The sequence below is a fragment of the Nicotiana tomentosiformis genome, chromosome 8 (assembly GCF_000390325.3).
Source record: "Nicotiana tomentosiformis chromosome 8, ASM39032v3, whole genome shotgun sequence".
NCBI lineage: Eukaryota > Viridiplantae > Streptophyta > Magnoliopsida > Solanales > Solanaceae > Nicotiana > Nicotiana tomentosiformis.
Genome location: NC_090819.1, coordinates 124,565,517 through 124,572,054, shown reverse-complemented (window position 1 = coordinate 124,572,054; position 6,538 = coordinate 124,565,517).

Here is a 6,538-nt window from a genome sequence, read left to right as displayed (position 1 = left end):
GCCTATGCAAGAGGCATAAGGGCGAAGTCGTGGGTCTGGAAGCGAACACATCTTCAAGGTAGAGTGGGCAAAGAGAGCTATGGGAGCGGAATGCTACGTGAGCTATGCCAAAGGCATTTGAAGGCCAAGTGAGCGAATGAGCTACTAGGGCCGCTCCAAAGAGGGCGTCTTAATGCTACGGGAGTGAAAGGCTACGGGAGCCATGCCAAAGGCATCTTAGGGCTACGCGAGCGAAAGGCTGCGGGAGCTATGCCAAAGAGGGCATCTTAAGGCTACGGAAGCGGATGGCTACGGGAGCGACGTCAAAATAGCACATTGATGTGCTAACCTGTGAAGGAAAGCTTTAGACGGACATGAAGGCCGTGAGGGTCATGATGTGATTTGACTAGTATGGGTCTATCACAAAGTTAGACACCAGAGGGTGCAAGTGCGGAGGCACTTTCCAAGTGAACACCGAATAGAGGTGAAGTGCAGAGGCACGCTTGGAAGATACTTGGGAGGAGCAGTGCATAGGGCACGACTCCTTTTGAGAAAGGACTTCGAGGAAGTCCAACCCACAGGACAAAGGGAGCTTGAATGGGCATACCTGAGGGGGCAGACTCCGGGATGTCTTAAGCCATGATGTGTCATCGGGGCGATGACATTATGAGTGTGGGAGGATGTTACAACCCAGAATTTGGGGTTGTAATTTCGGCCAAGAACTGGTGAGAAAGGAGCCTTCTGATGGTCTGACGTAGAGCAGTCTACTCGGGCAACTTGGGTTTTTTAATTTTAAGCATATATAAGGGGGGTATAGGTGATGAAAGCTCCGACCTGCCTCCCCCATACGCGCTGCCACCGAGCCGTATAGAACGAGCTGCCTTGGGGGCGAACCCCAAGGGCCTGCCTAGATGACTCAAGGGAGTGTCAAATGTATTCATGCGAGTTTGGGAACTCGTATGGGCTGCGCAACGCCTTAGGGCCTGTGTTGGGCATAAAAAGGACAGTGGAGGCTGCTATTGTGGAACGGCCAGCCCCGCGGGCTGCCGAGTGTTGGAAAGAGACCTCCACGCCGATTGGATACTTGACGCACCTGTCATAGGGGCATCATGTGTCGACTTGTGAGCATGGCTTTGGTTCAGCCATGCAAGCAAGGGTCCGTTGGCCTAAAGGTGCAGGTGTGGGCGACACTGCACTACTTCGGAATGGAAGCGTGCTGCAAGAGGGCTATGTATGGGCATGGCACGAAAGAGGCGCATGACAATGGCCAAGGACTAAAGGTTGCCTTACTCGGGCGAGGCACGAGCTAGTCGCGGATGCACTAGACGAGTGTAAGCTTGAGGATTGGGCTGTGCACGCGGGAGCGATGCTCAGTCTTGGGCTAAGGACAAGACATGTCCCAAGCCAAGTCCCCAGGGCGCGCATGGATTGTGATCCTAAGTTGGAGCGCTACGACATGCCTATGGCCAAGGGCCTAGGCATCTTACGGGCGGCACAAGTTGGGGCGAGCCCCCAACCGACAGGCACAGGATATATATATATATATATATATATATATATATGCACACGCACAAAACAACAACAACAATATACTCTCATAAGTGACGTATGGGAGGGTAAGATGTACACAGCCTTACTCCTATCTGAAGCAGGTAGAGAGGCTGTTTCCGTAGACCCTCGTCTCGTAATACACATAATCAAAGCAGTAAGAAAGGAAATATTATAGTGAAAAATTCATGAAAAGAAACAGTAACAACAACAAGATAACAATCAGAGGCGGAGGCAGGATTTGAACTTCACGGGTTCAAGAATCTAATCTGTTTAAGTTACTGAGTTCTAAATTAACAAATTATATATATTCGATAAATTTTTTAAGACAAATATATGGTATGAACAAAAGCTACAGGTTCAACTGAACTCGTAGGTCGTGTTCTAGCTCCTCCTCTGATAGCAACAAAACCAACGCATTTTTTTTTTGGCATTCCGAGTCAAAGATAATTGAAATATATGTATATACAGCAAATATAAGTCGAGCCGAACACAATAAATACATGCATAAGACGTGGAAATTCTGGATCACCACTATACTTGGGATGATACAAGGAGGATATTACCTTTTTCATCACATTTGCTAATTGTATAAGCCATCCTGTTGACTACTTAAGCTATTTGAATTTGAATTGGGCCTTGGATTGGATAGAATAAGAGACAAAAAGTAAAAGAAAAAGAAAATAGCACCGCGTATACGTATACGTAGAATCAAAATTCTCAAATAGGATATGGCTGTTTGTATTATTCTGTTTAAAATATACAAAAAAATATGACTCTGTCTTAGCAGACAATTGAGTTGACTTCAAATATTATCTATTATTCCTCATTGGACGGCTAGATTGCCACGTCATTGTACTTTCTCTTGTCCGTTGATCATACCGTACTTCAAGCTCAACATGTAAAATGAAATTCATTTAAAGCATTTTTAATTCATCACTCTATTTCTTACATTGCAAACCATTTCTTTTAAATATTTCTCTCCCAAACATTAAGTAGTAAATTATTCAAATTTGTTTATTGTAATGTAGGGATGATTCCTCATTGGATGATTATCAAAGGCGAAACCTGAATTTGAAATTTATGAATTCTGAATTTAACATCGAATTCACAACTCGTTTAGTAACTAGTTATGTTCGCAATTAAATATTATATATATAATTAATTTTTTAATACAAATACAGAATTTAAATAAAAGTTGATAAGTTCATGTGAAGATGTAATTGATATTGTAACTCGGCCCCGATGATAACTTAATTTACGCTCACAAAGTCAACTTTAGTGAAAGTGAGAGGTTACGAGATATGAAGTCCACGTCTTTTCTTTATGTATTAGGCTATTAGCTAAGGTTTTACAATGATTATTTCAGTGGTTGTACGGAAAATTTAATAGCTCAAGCTTGTCCGCGTTATGTTAATTAATTCAGCAGATAATCACTAGTGTACACGAGTTTACGAGTTTACACTCAACATATTTACCACATGGTCAAAGAGAGAACCCAATTTTTGTTTTAAAAGACAACTACTATAATTTTGTGTAGAAATCCAATCGATGTTTGTGTGTGTCTACATAAGCTATTATATAATGTACAACCACTTATATTGTTCTACATACAAATATGATTTCATGATATATAATTAAGACTGAGATCAAATATTTCAGTATTTGACAACTTATATGATTCTTTTTCCCATAGTGAAACAAAATTCACGACTGGCAATTATACAATGTGTTATAAGCCTTGCTGTTAACGATATAACATGCTTTATAGTTACTGTATATGGTCGAAATAGATTTCGGCATCCGTACGTTTGATCGAGTTCAAATGGTAAGCGATCGAAGTGAGAGCTCGAGACGAGTTCCGAGGATAGTACAAACAAGCCTCGAGCTCCAAGACCGGTCGAGGAATCGGCTCGGTATCATTATCGAGCCCATGACCGAATCGAACCGCAAGGCAACGTGAAGGTTGTCGGAGATGCACATACCGATTGACACTCACCCAGAATGTCGAACTCGAACCAAGGCCGAGGGCTCGACCCAATACCGAGCTCGGAGACAGGAGCCGTTGCGACCGCACTAGGGGAGTAAATCTTGGCAGGAATCGAGGAATAGACAATTCATCATGGGTTCTCCACTATATATTTTTTATTATAAATAAAGTAAAATCCCTCTACTATAAAGGATGGAATCCTTGTAAGCACAGAGGAGGGTTCACACATTATAACAAAAGATTTCTTCTCATATTGAAAGATATCCCCTTATGTTTATTTCACTTTATCTTATTCGTTCTTCTTGCTCACTATTCCATTCTCATAGTCAAGAATACACGTATTCCTATTTCTCTATACGATTTGTATCAAATTAAATCGCATATCCTTAGAACCATACACAAATTTAACTCTATCCAATTTTTCGGGTAAACAGTTTGGCGCCCACCGTGGGGCTAAGTGTAACGGTGGTTGTTTGATACAAATCTGCAATACACACCAGTTTACAACTTCAAATCAGCAATGGCAAACCCTCGATTGATGTCTTTACCTATCGACCACGAAGCCGGCCTTCAAGACGAAACCAACAACTTGATACCCAGTGCCGGAAGGCCATATAACGATGTCACTAAAGCTCGAGTCGAAGTACCTGAAATCCGAGTCGAAATACCGCTGGATGTCAATTCACAAGTGGCTCTTGAGGCGAACCAATATTCCGAACCGGAAAAAAATATTCAGGACGGAACTCGATCCGTAGCTCGAGACACCCATAACGTGGAGGAGATCAGAGTCAGCTTACGGATGATCTTCGAGATGTTACAAGCCCAGCAAATAGCGATAGCTTAGTTGCAAAGCCAAACTCAGGTACAAAGCAGGCCGGAGCCCAACCCGCTTCGAGAAATCACCCACAGAACAGAGCCATCCATAGTGAAGTCAAATGAGAAAGAATCGGGGACTACTCTCGAAATTGCTAAATTGCTCGAGGAACTCACAAAGTGAGTCGAAGCCAACGATAAAAAAGTAGAAACATATATCTCTAGGGTCGATAAGATCCCGGGAGCTCCACCAATGATAAAAGGGTTGGATTCCAAAAATTCGTGCAAAAACCTTTTCCCTCGAGCGCGGCTCCAAAACCAATCCCCAAGAAATTCCATATGCCCGAAATTCTCAAATATAACGGAATGACCGACCCCAACGAGCATTCACTTCTTACACGTGTGCCATCAAGGGCAATGATTTGGAGGATGATGAGATCGAATCCGTATTATTAAAAAAATTCGGTAAAACCCTGTCAAAGGGGGCAATGGTATGGTATCATAATTTAACATCTAACTCTATTGATTCTTTTGCTATGCTTGCAGATTGTTTCGTAAAAGCACATGCCGGAGCCATAAAGTTCGAGACCAGAAAGTCGGACATGTTCAAGGTAATACAAAAGGATAAAGAGATGCTACGGGAGTTCGTATCTCGTTTTCTAATGGAACGAATGGATCTGCCACCATTCACAGATGATTGGGCTGTTCAAGCTTTCACTCAAGCTCTGAACGAGCGAAGCTCGATGGCTTCACGGTGGTTGAAGCATAATCTGATCGAGTACCCAGCTATTACTTGGACCGATGTGCACAATCGATATCAATCCAAAATAAGAGTCGAAGATGACCAGTTGATTTCTAGGTCTAAAAGAACTACCAAGCAAAAGTCGACCAGAGATTGATACCGGCCATATAGCGGAAATCACCCAAGCCCGATGTGATAAAATGGCAATCAACTACCAAGCAATTGGAACGTGTAACACCTAAAACGATACTACTGCTGAGTATTCGAGGCCTCTTTGAAATCAACCTCGAATACTCGGGGGGCTCTATCATGGAACGTATCTGTGACGATTATCAAGTTCGGTGCAAAGGAAGTTACTTCGTTATTTCATGACAAACAGTGTCTCGACAGGAAACGTTGTAAGAGCCATATGGTCAAAACGAACCATGCTCATGTAGTTGGCCCGAGCCCTAGCGCAAAACATGAACACATGTATAATGAATTGCAAAGAAAGCTCTCTCCTTTACCGATATCTTATATCCAAGATTCATTATGCAAACAGGATTGAGTTGGAGCAAGCACTCACTCGATCACTAAGCCAACAGGCTACTTTTATTTCGAGTTCGAGCAAGTACTCACTCGATCATTACGCCTATTGAGTTCGAGCAAACACTCACTCGACCATTATGCCTACGGGCTACATTACTTCGAGTTCGAACCATTCACTCGACTACTAAGCCTACGGGCTACGTTTATTTCAAGTTCGATCAAGCACTCACTCGACCATTACGCCTACGGGCTACATTACTTCGAGTTCGAATCATTCACTCGACTACTAAGCCTACGGACTACGTTTATTTCAAGTTTGAGCAAGCACTCACTCGATCATTACGCCTACGGGCTACATTACTTCGAGTTCGAATCATTCACTCGACTACTAAGCCAACATGCTACTTTTATTTCGAGTACGAGCAAGCACTCACTAGACCATTATGCCCACGGGCTACATTACTTCGAGTTCGAATCATTCACTCGACTAATAAGCCTACGGGCTACTTTCATTTCGAGTTCGAGCAAGCACTCACTCGACCATTATGCCTACGGGCTACATTACTTCGAGTTTGAATCATTCACTCGACTACTAAGCCAACATGCTACTTTTATTTCGAGTACGAGCAAGCACTCACTCGACCATTACGCCCACGGGCTACATTACTTCGAGTTCGAATCATTCACTCGACTAATAAGCCTACGGGCTACTTTCATTTCGAGTTCGAGCAAGCACTCACTCGACCATTATGCCTACGGGCTACATTACTTCGAGTTCGAATCATTCACTCGACTACTAAGCCTACGGGCTACTTTTTTGAGCAATCACCCACTCGATCATAAAAAGCCTACGGGCTAAGATACTTTGAGTTCGAGTTCGAAATCAATCATTCACTCAATTATTAAAGCCTAGGGACTATCTTACTTCGAGTTCGAGC